At 48.2% G+C, this 13,790-nt stretch overlaps 1 protein-coding gene across 4 annotated transcripts in view; it reads left to right on the forward strand.

Annotated features, from left to right (window-relative positions):
- NEU2 (neuraminidase 2) overlaps nucleotides 1-13,790 on the forward strand; it is a 91,494-nt gene that overhangs the window by 53,601 nt on the left and 24,103 nt on the right. For 2 of the 4 annotated variants that reach the window (XM_023259814.2, XM_019838893.3), the window contains 2 exons: nucleotides 9,510-9,567; nucleotides 11,810-11,897. The gene's annotated coding sequence lies outside the window, so the exon portion shown is untranslated. The remainder of the gene's footprint in view (nucleotides 1-9,509; nucleotides 9,568-11,809; nucleotides 11,898-13,790) is intronic. The other 2 variants (XM_023259815.2, XM_019838899.3) reach the window with 1 other exon arrangement.

Below are 13,790 nucleotides of genomic sequence, written 5' to 3' on the forward strand. Positions count from 1 at the left end.
TCAGGGGCGCTAAGGAACCTACTCCTGAAATCATTGTTGCACTATATGCTAACTAATTTGGATGTAAAGTTAAAAAAATAAAAGATAAAATAATAATAATAGTAATAACAATAATAATAAAAGAAAACCCCACAGCTAATATCATACTTAATTATGAAAGTCTGGGTATTTTCCTATAAAATCAGGAGGATGATAAGGATGCCCATCCAATGGAAAGTCTATCCAGGATGATTAGTCAAGAAAAAGAAATAAAGGATTGGAAAGGAAGGAATTAAACTCTTCTCTATTCGCAGATGCCATAGTCTCGTATTTAGAAAATCCTAGGGAATCTCCTAAAAAACTGTTGGAAATGAACAAATTCAGCAAGGCTTCAGGATATAAGATGAATATACAAATATCAACTGTATTTCTATATGGTAGGAATGAGCACACCAGAAGTGAAATTAAGAAAAGAATTCCATTTATGATGTCAAAAAAGATTTCAAAATATAAATTTAACAGAAAAAGCACAAAACATATTCTGAAAACTATAAAATATCATTGAAAGAAATTAAAGAAAATCTAAATACATGTGAAGACATTCCATTTTCATGGAGCAGAAGAATTAATATTGTTAAGATGGTATTACTCCCCAAATTGATTCAACACAATCAAAATCAAAATCCCAGCTGGCTTCTTTGCAGAAATTAATAAACTGATTGTAAAATTCATATGGAAATTCGAGGGACCCATGCAAAAACAACCCTGAAAAAGAAGAGTAAAATTGGACCCATTTTCCTGATATCAAAAACTACTGCAAAGCAATAGTAATCAAGACCGACATAAGGGTATATATATCTATAGGTTAATGGAATAGGATTGAAAATCCATAAATCAACCCATACATCTATGGCCAGTTGATTTTTTAAAATGTTCACTTATTTTTGAGAGAGAGAGAGACAGAACACAAGCAGGGGAGGGGGAGAGAGAGGGAGACAGAGAATCCACAGCAGGCTCCAGGCTCCGAGCTGTCAGCACAGAGCCTGACGTGGGGCTCAAACCCACAGTCTGTGAGATCATGACCTGAGCTGAAGTTAGATGCTCAACTAACTGGGCCACCCAGGTGCCCCTATGATCAATTGATTTTTGACCATAGAGGCCCAAAGTTCCAAGACCATTCAGTGGAGTAAGAATAGTCTTTTCCACAAATGGTGCTGGGGCAACTGAATATTCACACACAAAAGAATGCATTTGGATCTCTACCTCACACCGTCTACAAAAATTAAGTCAAAATGGATCAAATGCCTAAATGTAAGAGCTAAAACTGTAAAACTCTTAGCTGACAACATATGTGTAAATGTTCTTGACATCAGATTAGACAATGGTGTTTTAGATAACACCAGAACATGGCAAAGGGTCTGAATAGACATTTCTCCAAAGAAGGTATACAGTTAGCACATGGAAATTTGCTCAACGTCACTACTAATTAGGGAAATGCAAATCAAAACAACAATGAGATTGCATTATATCCATTAGGATATTGCATTATATCCACTAGGGTGGCTATAATAAAAAAGACAGATAATAACAAATACTGGTGAGGATATAGAGAAGTTGGAACCCTCATACACTGCTGATGGGAGCATACAATGGTGCAGGCATTTTGGGAAATAGCCTGGCAGTTCCTCAAAGGGCTAAATATGGAATTACCATATGACCTAGCAATTCCATTCCTAAGTGTACTCCCACGAGAAATGCAAACGTATGTCCACACGGAAAGTTGTACATGAATGTTCATAGGAGCATTATTCATAACTGGCAAGAAGTGGAAATAATCCAAGAGTCTCCCAACTGATGAACGGATAAACAAATATGATATTTCCACACAATGGAATGTTATTCGGCCCTCAAAATAAATTAAATATTGACACATGCTCTAACATGAACCAAACATCGGAAGCATTTTGCTACGTGAAAAAAAGCCAGGCACAAAACACCACATTGTCTTATTTCATGTGTAAGAACTGTCCAGAACAGGCAAATGCATAGAGGTGGAAAATAGATTGGTGTTTGCCTAGGGCTGGACGGGTGGTGGGGTGTGGGGTTGAGGAACCGCTAATGGGGGCGGGATCTCTTTTGAGATGATGCAAATGTTCTAAAATTGGTTGTGGTGGTGGTTGTACTTTAAAAACCGTTGAACTGTGTGCTCTAAAAAGGTGAATTGTGTGGAATGTGAATTATATCTCCATTAAATTGTTATTAAGAAAGGAGGAACGTCAATAGAAGTTTGGAATGCTAGTAAGCAGTTTGGGAAAAACATTTGAGTTTAGATCTTCAAAATAAATTCCCTAAATAAACAGCAACAGAATTAAAGCATTAAATATTTTCTTCAAACTAGAGAACATTAAAAAAAATTGCATATGGTTTTATTACTTTTTCCTCCCCTTAAACAACTAGTTTTGGAAAATGTGGCATTCTGAGGAACTAGGTATATACATCCCCCTTTTAATATTTGCATAATATTCTACGATACATCATTTCTATTTCCTTTGTTTTACTATTATTTGTTTTCATTTTTTTTTTAATGTGTGTTTAAGTTAGGCTCTCTTTTGTTAGAGAAAGGGACAGTTATTCAGGTTACTTGAAGAAAAGATACACAAGGCTGAAACTAGGTCAAGGCAGCGTGGGGACAGGCCCCTCCACCTGTCAGGGGTCAGACAATAGAACATTTGGAGAAGGAAGTCCACGGTTTCCAAATATTGCTGTGGCATGCTGGGGAAAGCAGTACAGGCACGAAGCACCGTGTTCCCTGGCACCAAGCAAGCATGGGCTGTCAACCCTGTTCAGTCCCTTACGGGTCGCATGGACAGTACATGTCTCCTCCCCTTGGGCCTCCTGTTCCTCTACTGTCAGGGAGGCAGGACAGATCTTCGCTAAGTACTGGGACTAATGTGAGGATGCACAGTGCTGGCACACAATGTGTGGTCGCTGTTTTTTCTAAGAATTATTATGCAAATCAACACAGGTAATATTTCCATCTATAAAAATAACAATATTCCTACTTATGTCTCGCTCATGCAACATGGCATAAATCAAAAAGGGGACAACAGAAAGAAGAATGAAGGAATGGAGACATAAAACTCAATGGGGGATACGTTTTAAAGAATTCCTATTACAAAGACTTTTGCTATGGGCGTGGTCAAATTATGCCTAAGCTTCCTAGGAGCCAAGGTGAAAAGGGGGGATGTGTCAGTGACTCATTCTACTGCAGCCGAGGATAAAAACTGACCACGTGCTCAGGAGAAATTGCATTGGCACTAGGACGAGCTAAGTGATCTCTCTCAAGGGCTTTTATGGAAGAAGGAGCTTCGTGCAGTGATTTTTAAACTTTAAAGAGTTCGTTAAATACATGGATTCCTGGATTTATGTCCGATTTGGGGCAAGGCTAATGTGGATCCCAGGAACGTGCATTGTAGAGGAAGTCCAGGTAATACATGGACCCTAGTCTATTCCATCCAGTAGAGTCTCTCTCCTGGACCCACAAGGTTTGCACAGGCACACGCCAACAGGTTTAAGACTCTTCTGTGCCTCCTTTGCTGTAAACTGATGGCTTCACGTAAAAAGCGCAACCAAGCACAAGTCATTCTGCAGGGTGACGTGGTTCAGGCTTCTGCCTGAGCAGGGGAGGCTCTAGAGGGGCTTAGGAAGGAAACATGGATTCTCCGTCTCCCCCGTGGAATCTCTGGGGAAGCTTTGGTGGAATCATCTTGGGACAGAGCTCCTAGATAAGCCACATAGGGGTGGTGTGTGTGTTGCCTGTTAACTACCCACTCCGAGTAGACTGGGGGTGGGGGAGAATCGACATCCTTAAGGAAAATGAGCCCACGGGATCCCTCCAGGTGGGCCAAGATTTTCCTCATAAGGGACAGTGTTACGAATCTACTCTAGCCCACAGGCAGATAGACAATGGAGCCACAAAGCTCCATGCTGTGGTGTCAAGGCCTTGAAACGTCTGGCCTGGAAAAATTCCTTGGCAAGTGAGATGAGATTCTTCTTTTGGCCCCCATCCCACCCCCAACACCGGAGCCAAACATCCGCAGAATGTCTTGCCTTGTGCAACATTACTTCCTGGTATCCCTTCCAAGGTAAACCCTTTGTGAAATAGCCACCAAGGTAATTGAAAGAGGCGGCTTGTTCTCTGAAAACATTATCTCTAAACCCGAGACAAGGTCGGGGCAACAGCATTTACCAAATATGGCAGCGTTACTTGTGGATGTGTTCTTTCTGGTTTTAATTAGCCTGCTTCTTCTGACGTCTGTTGAGGCCGTTTTTTAGGTTGAATTCATAAGACCTTTTTGGCCAAGGATAAAAGAAAGCCCAGCTTTCTACTCTCTGGATTAGAGGGACAGAACTCCGGGTTATCCCCGTGCGGTTGCAACCGAGCGTTAGGCTAGTCAAGAAGAGGCAGGTAGTGGTTCTATTTTGCCTTTCATGGAGTTAAGAAAAAAGTATTAAAAAAAAATTTTTTTAATGTTTTATTTATTTTTGAGACAGAGAGAGACAGAGCATGAACGGGGGAGGGTCAGAGAGAGAAGGAGACACAGAATCTGAAGCAGGCTCCAGGCTCTGAGCTGTCAGCACGGAGCCCGACGCGGGGCTCGAACTCACGGACCGTGAGATCATGACCCGAGCCGAAGTCGGACGCTTAACCGACTGAGCCACCCAGGTGCCCCGAGAAAAAAGTATTTTTTAATGTTTATTTATTTTTGAGAGACAGAGAGACAGAGACAGAGTGTGAGCAGGGGAGGGGCAGAGAGAGAGGGAAACACAGAACCCGAAGCCGGCTCCAGGCTCTGAGCTGTCAGCACAGAGCCTGACGTGGGGCTTGAACCCATGAACCTCAAGATCATGACCTGAGCTGAAGTCAGACGCTTAACCGACTGAGTCCCCAGGCGCCCTCCAAAAACATCTTAATATAATTCTAGAATCATTCCCTTGTGTAGCCAGCACCCGCACCCAGAAGGAGAACGTCACTGCCGCTCCAGACAGTCTCTCTGCCTTTTCCCCTGCCCTGCTCCTAAGGGTAACCTCTGACTTCTAACAGTGTGGATTGCTCCTGGCCTGGTTCGGTACTTTATGTAAATAGAATAGTTCAGAATGTTCTCTTTTGTGTCTGACGTCTCGTGACATCGGCTTGTGAGATCCGTCCACACTGTTCCACGTTATTTCGTGTCTTTGCTGGAGCGTTTGTTCTCATGGCTGGGAAGCAGTGATTCTCCCAGTGGAGCGGGCCTCAGGGGGTTAAAACACAGATTGCTGGGTGCCCCCCTCAGAGCTTCTGATGCAAGAGGGCTGGGGTGGGGCTGAAAGTTTGTATTTCTTCCTTTTTTTTTTTTTAATGTTTCCTTTTGAAAGAGAGAGAGTCAGAGTGCGAGCAGGAGAGGCAGGCAGAGACAGAGGGAAACACAGAATCTGAAGCAGGCTCCGGGTTCTGAGCTGTCAGCTCAGAGCCCGATGCAGGGCTCGGACCCACAAACCGTGAGATCGTGACCTGAGCCACCGACTGCGCCACCCGGGTGCCCCAGAGAGTTTGTATTTCTAGCACGTTCTCAGCTGTTACCGCTGGGCACGCCTTGAGAACTACCTCTTGGGCAAATCCCCTTTCCTCTGGAAAAGGAGTCTGGGCTTGTTGTTACTGTTGTTTCCAGAAATCACTGAGGGGCAACACCGAGTGGCAGGAGGGGTGGAGGGACAGGGTGGGGTGGAGGCCGGAGCTGGCGTTCCCAGGGCCAGGGTGGAACCCAGGACACTGTCCTGAGCTGACGCTGGCCTCTGTGGTGAGTGGTCAGCTGGGGTCAGAGAGGATTTAGTTTCTCTGCTGTCCTGTGCCTAACAGGAGGCTGTTAACGATTTGAATTCTTGTGGCCTCGCCAGGGCTCTCTGGCTCCCTCAGGAGTGGGCAGGATACGGTGGGGGCTTCCAGAACATAAACTGGTCGGATACCAGAGGCCCCAGGGTCCAGCTGCGCACAGCACCAGCGGGCTCACTTTCTTCTTCTTTCCAATGTCTGCCATCGTTCCGGCTTCAGACGCAGGCGGGCAAGGCCCCCAGTGCCCTTCCTCTGTGTTGCCCCTCACCCTGCACCATGTATCATACACCCTTGTTTTTTAGCCTGGGTCCTCTGCCAGACCTTCCCACTCCTTCTCTCAGGGCCTCATCTGCTTCAGGGGTTTAACTGTTTCCCACGGCCATGCCCTCCTCAGAGAAGCTCAGTCATTTGCCTAAGATCACACAGCCGGTAAGTGGTCGAGGCTGAATTCGAACCCGGGTCTTGCGGTCCCGGGGCCCTGCCCCACGGCTGAGGGGAAAGGAGTGACTGCAGTGGACACAGGGGAAGGCCAGGCATGAGCTTAGGAAGCAGCGCAGCCCTAATCAGAGAGCAAAGATCAGACAGGGCACATGGCAGGAGACAAAGCCAGAAGCAAGGCCAGACCAGCCCTGTTCTCTCTGGGGGCTGATCTATCAGTTCCCAGGGCCTGTCCGGCAAGCCCCTCCCTCCACGTGGTATGGTGGCTTCTTCATGGGGAGCCCGGGGCAGTTTGGCAGCAGGGGCTCAGGCCAGGTGCAGGGGTCCTCCCCACAGTGGCTGTGGCCTGCAGGTATCCCGGTGACAATGACGGCCAGTCCCAGGCTTCCTAGTGAGTGGGGGTGGGTGGCCGCCCGAGCAGCTCACCTCTTGTACAGCCCAGCAAGTGTTGGGCGGTCTTCCTTCTGTAGAGCCCAAGTCAGGCTGAAGTCAAGGGACCCGGGAGTGGAGGGGACCCCAAGGTGTGGCTCTCCCTGGCAGGCTCTCAGGATGGGTCTCCTTGGGCTCTTGAGATAGCCTCGATCCTCAGCTTCCCATCTGAGGGTGGGCCATACCTAGCTGGCACGGGGTTGAACTGGTCAGTCATTGTCCTCGGTGGGTTCCATTTATTCACCCGCTGAGCGTGGCTCTGTCTGACTCTGCACTGGGCCCGGGGTCAGGAGGCAGACGTGCTCCCTTGCTCAGGGCCCCAGGGGAGCAAGCGGGGGCCATATTCTGACACCTGCCATCATCCGAAACATGAGAGCACCCCATTCTCAGGCTTCTCTTTCCCTCTGGAAACATCTCTCACTTGTGCAGTGGTAAGGCAAGCATTCAACGAGGTTAGGGTGCCTGCCGTCACATCAACATGCCTAAGCGTTAGTGACACTCCCTAAAAAGGCTATGCTTTTTACTCTTTCCAAGTAAAGAATAAAGGACTGATCCACTTCTTCAAATTGTCTTTACTTTTTAGTAAAAAAAAAAAAAAAAAAATTCAAGATGGTAAAATGTTTATAGTTTTCAATATAAAAAGCAGGGATAGGGTTTGGGAAAAAGGAAGCAGGGGTCATCAGAGCCTTGGCTGTGTCCCAGTGAGTGAAATCTATGCCTTGTCCCTGGGGACTGGCTGGTGGCAGTTCCTGAGAGTCCTGTCCCCTCTGGGCACCTTGGTGACAGCAGTCACTCTCAGCTGGCTGGGGGAGGAGAGGGCTCAACCTACTTTCTCAAAGCCCCAGCAGCTCCTGGAGTGTTTCCTTTACTGAGAGAACTTTTACCTAATTAATGGAAGCTGACCCTCTTTCACTATTTTCCAAATCCAGTCATCAGACAGGCTGTGAGCGAGAGGAGGGAGTGAGCTGGGGACAAGGACCACTCCTTCGGGGTGAGTGGCCTCAGCTGGCCACCGCCCTTGGCAAGCTCCCGCCCCACCAGTGGGCCAAGGTCTGCTGGACGCAGCCAGAGGGACGCCGGCCAGGGCAGCCAGGCTCTCCATCACAGAGCAAAGCAGACGCTACAGAAAAGTGGGCATGTCATTTCCGTAGCCAAACAGGGATATTTATATGCAGGAAGTTGCACACTCAACACTGGGTCTTTGTGGAGTTCTAGTTGTGGGGCCATTTGCATGTTGGAGTTGCTGTGAACTCATCTATCAACCCACATTTGAGAGGATTTATAAAAAGGCCTGCTAAAAATGACAAGACCGGTATTGATGTCTTAGTCAGCTCGGGCTGCCTTAACAAAATACCACAGACTGGGTGGCTTCAACAACAGAAATTTCTTTTCCCATAGTTCTGGAGGCTGGAGGTGTGAGATCAGGGTGCCGGGTTCTGGTGAGGGCTCTCTTCCTGGCCTGTAGACAGCCACCTTCTAGATATGTCCTCACATGGCCTTTCTTGGTGTGTGCCCAGGAGACAGAGGAGGAAGGGAAGAGGGAGAGAGACTTCTTCTTAGAAGGTGACTAATATCGTCATGAGGACCCACCTTCTTTTATTTTTTTATTTCTTTAATGTTCATTTATTTATTGAAAAAGACAGACCAAGCACGAGTGGGCGAGGGGCAGAGAGAGAGGGAGACACAGAATCCAAAGCAGGCTCCAGGTTCCGAGCTGTCAGCACAGAGACTGATGCGGGGCTCGAACCCATGAACCATGAGATCATGACCTGAGTCGAAGTTGGGTGCTTAACTGACTGAGCCACCCAGCCCCCACAACCTTTAAAAAATTTTTTTAAGGCTGAGGACCCCACCTTCTTGACCTCCCAAAGGCCCCGTCCCCAAATGCCATTACACTGGGGGTTTGGGCTTTAGCATGAATTTTGGGGAACATGAATATTCGGCACATAACAACTGGCAAAGGAACAAAGGGGGGTGCGATCAAAACGGCTCCGGGGATCCAGTCCTTTTGCCAGAAAGCGGCCGTCCTTCCCTCCTGTTCTAGAACCCCTTCCTAGAGAGTTGGCTTCATCCTCAGCCCTGGAAGGGGAGGACCCTGAGTGCCCCTGGTGCCAGCCCCCTGGCCACAGCTGCCCGGAAGAGAGTGGACCTTTGACCCAGGAGGAATCAAGCCAGAGGCTGGGCTGAGCCAATCAGATTTGCTCTCCCAGTGATGAAGATTGAGATGAGGACCAGGCCAGTTAAGCAGGGGGGCTCCGGGCTGGATGGCCATGGGTGGGGGGCGGCGCATTTTTAATTGTCCGGGACAAGTCATATATAGGTGTAGCAGTGCAGCCAATGTGGAGAGAGACAGAGACAGAGAGACAGAGGGAGACAGAGAGAGAGCGTGCAAGGCAGAATGAAAGCCCAGGGAGAGAGACATGCGTGGCATTCCCATCTCCCATTTCTGGTTCCCAGCCCTCGGCAGGCTGGGTGTTAGTTTTGCCCTTCGGTTCCTTGTATTTTCCCAGTAAAATCTCTTAAAGTTGTTTTCTTACCCTGGTTTGAAGGGATTCTAATGCATCGCTTCCCAGTGGTCCAACACTGGATGCCCTATCTGTGGTGTGTCTGGTTGAGGACGTGAGGTTGAGCTGGGTCCATTGTGTCCTTGGGTCGCGGGTGGGTTCTGTCCACCCACACGTTAGTATCCGCACAGTGCTAGGCCCTGGGGCCCCAGCAGAGCAGGCAGCAGGGAATTCCCCAACATGGCTCATCATTCCAAGCATGACTCCTCTGGCTTCTCTTTTCCTTCTAGAACCTTCTGTCATCCGTGCAGTGCTGGAAGCATTCTAAGCAACGCTGTGTGCCTCCTGGTAAGTCCTGTCATCTCCCCAGAGGCCTGCAAGTGGGAGGGAGGTGACTCAGGCCCTGAGGAAGGTTTACCGAGGAGGTTAGGTAAACTGAGGTTTATGGAGGTGTGCACTGTCACAATTAAGACCCATTTGCCTGTGCCTGGGCAGAGAGGGGAGTAGGAATAGACAAAAATTGCAGAATGCTGGAGGCCTGTGGAAGGTGAGAGAGCCGTGAGCCAGCAGGGGCATAAGGGCCAGGGTTTGTTTGTTTGTTTGTTTGTTTGTTTGTTTCTTCCTTCCTTCCTTCTTTCCTCCCTTTTTTCTTTCTTTCTTTCTTTTTTTTTTAAGTTTATTTATTTATTTTGAGAGAGCGCATGTGCACACACACATGAATGAATGTGGCAGGGGCAGAGAGAGAGGGAGAGAGAGAATCCCAAGCAGGCTCCCGACTGTCAACACAGAATCGTGAGATCGTGACCTGAGCCGAAATCTAGAATCGGATACTTAGCTGAGCCACCCAGGAGCCCCAGGGCTAGGATTTCTGTGTTGGTTTGGGTAAGTGAGTTATTCAAGAGGGAGATCTTAAAAAAAACAAAAACAAAAACAAAAACAAAACAGCAATAGTGGCAGAGAAGTTGAGGGGCCTTTGGTTTCCTTCAACTATTTCTCCCCTAAAATATTCAGAGGATTGGGATGAACCTAGATGGTCCCCTGTTCTCCTTCCAGCTGCACGGGATTTTGAACCAGTGGCTGTGAGCTGATTTTTAGAAGTACAACCAAATATCAAAAAATCAATAGCTACAGAGTTGATGCACCTTAGAAAAATTCCAGTTAGCACATCAGACCTGCGATTTCATAGGAATTAATACTTAGGACGAAAATAAATAGAGAGTATCCTGTAAAGCCAATCTGTGGAAAATATTAGCAGCACAGGTGGTACACAGCTATGTTAACAATCGTAAACGTGCAGGGTAGATGAGCGACATTCCAGAAACACTGGATTGAAATTACCTGGATGACCCAGACACCACAGAATTCATTTGTCTTCCCACCTAAGGCTCTCTTCCCTCTCTAGTGTGGCAGGGCTTCCCAGGACGAGGCTCACTCTGAGCAGCTTCGATATCTGGGAGCTCTTGAGACGTGCAGAATCACGGGCTCTCCCCCAGACCCGCTCAGCCAGCAGCCCTGGGCAGGCTGGGGTGGGTGGGGACAGCGCTGTGTGGTGACAAGCCCTCCGGGGGTTCTGAGAACTTCTCCTCTTCAGCCTTCTGAGACAGGACCTCAGTGAGGCTGAAAGTCTTTTGAAACCGAGGGCAGGAGGGTGTGTTTGTACGTTGTGCGGGGTGGGGTGGGGCGGGGCCGTCCGCGGCTCTCCTCAGGCCCCCAGAGGGCGAAGACCACCGCTCTGATGTTCGTGAATCCGTGCGCTTTAATCATAAATAACCCAAACCTTGCTGGGCCATCGGCTAGGGACATCCAGCATGAACAAAGTGGCCGGTGGGTACGTGGGACCTCCCCACACCAAGGAGACCCTCGAGGACCTAACCCGGGGCTGCCCAAACCCCCCAAATCACAGCAGCACTGGCACTGTCTCCGCAGAGCCTGGGTCTCTTTGTGTTTGTGCCCCTTCCCGAGTCCATGCTGTCTGTCCATCTAGGCTGCTCCTTTTATTCCTCCTGACAGGGCTCTGGGTGTGGCTTCCAGCTTGGACCGACCGTTGGGTCCATGCTGGTGCCCCACGTGGTCCCGCCATCTAGCTCCTCAGAGCTCCGTCCTCCAGGGCTCCACCCGAGGGCCGGGCCCACTCAGTCCACAGTGAAGCCCACAGAGACTCCTGTTCATCCACTGACCCCTTCCTCTATCCAGCAACTGCCAAGCCCCTGGCCCTGCGGTGATGGATGAGTGGGTCCGATGGTCATAGCACCCGACTATAGGCCACGCTGAGGTCTCCTGGGGCTACAGCTGGCCAGCCCCCACTCCAAACTCCACCTGGCGGGGTTCTCGGGTCCTGCAGAGCCTGGTACATAGCACAGATGCTCAAATCACAGGACCAGGGTCTGCTTCTCCAGCTTGGCCACTGCTGTGTGGCCACCCCCCCACCCCGGCGTAATCACCAGGGTCCTTATGAGAGGAGAGCAAGAGGGGCAGAGAGAGGTTTGCAGGTGCTACCCTTGGTGGCTTTGAAAAGGGAAGAGGAGGCCACGGGACAAGGAATGGGGGTGGCCTCGAGAGGCTGGAAAAGACAAGGAAATGTTGTCTCCAGGAGCTTCCAGAAGAAAAGTGGCCCAGATGACACCTTGATGTTAGCCCAGTGAGACCCATTTTGGACTCCTGTCTTCAAGAACTGAAAGGTGATGTGTCTATATTGTTGTTAAGTCACTAAGCATGTGCTCATTTGTTATAGCAGCAACATGAAGCTAATACACTCTCTTTCCAAGTGGAGCCCTAAATCCAGGAGGTTCACCCACCATTGATTTCCTCAAATTCTTTCCTTCCTTTCTTCCTTCCTTCCTTCCTTCCTTCCTTCCTTCCTTCCTTCCTTCCTTTTTCTTTCTTTCTTTCTTTCTTTCTTTCTTTCTTTCTTTCTTTCTTTCTTTCTTTCTTTCTTTCTTTCTTTCTTTCTTTCTTTCTTTCTTTCTTTTTGAGAGAGACAGAGACAGAGCACAAGCATGAGCCGGGGAGGGGAAGAGAGAGAGAGAGAGAGGGAGACACAGAATCCGAAGCAGGCTCCAGGCTCGGAGCTGTCAGCACAGAGGCCGATGTGGGGCTCGAACTCACGAGCTGTGAGATCATGACCTGAGCCGAAGTCGGACGTTTAACAGACTGAGCCACTCGGATGCCCCATCCTCAAACTCTTTCCATACCAGCAGTTACCAGACTTGGTTTTTTAAGATTAGAGCATTATGGTTTTGCCAGAAAAAGTACCTTCACTTGTCAAGAAATACTCACTGGAGGGAAATAATTACCGGGTCAGACGAGCTGAGACCTTGGGCAGGTGTACCGTCTCCCCCGTGGACAACAGGCAGACCTGAGTGGTGCCACCAGGGGAAGGGAGTTTCCCAAAGCTGGCTGGGCTCCAAGCACTTGTAGCAGGTGGGCAGACTTGTCCGAGGACATCAGTTCTCTTTACATTTGAGGGTTCTCATGTACACCTTCGTGCTGAGTGCTCAGTTTTCTATGTGAACTGATACATCTCTACTGCCTTAAGTCAACTTTTATATTAGAAAAGAGCATCTATTCTTTTTTTTCTCTATTGGGATAACAGTGAAAGCCAAGCCCGATAGAGGCATCATCTCACGGAACGTTCAGGGCAGTCCTAATGATCATTACTACCCTTGCCCCATGTCCTCCATGTGTACCATGGAGGACATAGAAGTTCAGAGAGGTCAACCAACTCAGCGAACGTCACACAGCCAGAACGTGGCGGAGGCAGCCTGGCTCTGGCAAAGAGCAGGATTTCTAAACTATTCCTTGCCACCTTTAACTTAGGACATTCTGACGTGGAGCAAACAGCCTTTCCTGAGAAAACAGCCTTGTAAGATTATAGAGAATTCAGAGAGAGATAAAAAGGAGACAGTGACCCAGCCCGGGGCTAAGCAGTTAGAGTATGGCCACCTTGGCCTCCAAAGCCTGTGCCCCGCCCCCAGTTAAAAGATGCATGCACATGTACCCATGCTGCTTTATTTTGATAATTTCTGTGATATTTCTCCAAGGGACACACAAATAATAATGTTTTTCCAAACACAGCCTAGGTGGGTCTATTTATGTTAGATTGAGCATCAAGATGGCTTCCTCGTGACCCCCAGCTAGAATCTCTCCGTGTCTCACCGTTGACTTGGAACCCAAGTTTGCCTAATACAAGGGACTTCGATCTTTGCCTCTGGACAGGTTCCCAAGAGGCCAGAAAACTGTAGAAAGAACGTTCCAGGGAACAATTCTGATACCGCAGGCACTAGGAAAAATTGTCCAAGTGCCAGCTGCCTTTTCACTCCGGAAACAAAAAACCTTACCATCATTTTGAAGTTCAAAGCTAACTGCCTTAAAAAGGAACTTCAAGAAAAGAAGGCTGTCCGGCATTCAAGAATCCACCAAGGAATGTTTTTATCACTCAGATGAGAGCAAAAAAAAAAAAAAATCTTCATAGACATACTCACTTTCATGAGTGGATTTAGGTCTATAGAGCATCATGAAAAATAAAGCCTGTTATGCCAGGGTTTTATAAACGTAAAAAATGCTTGGAAGTT

The sequence above is a fragment of the Felis catus genome, chromosome C1 (genome assembly GCF_018350175.1).
Source record: "Felis catus isolate Fca126 chromosome C1, F.catus_Fca126_mat1.0, whole genome shotgun sequence".
Taxonomy (NCBI): domain Eukaryota; kingdom Metazoa; phylum Chordata; class Mammalia; order Carnivora; family Felidae; genus Felis; species Felis catus.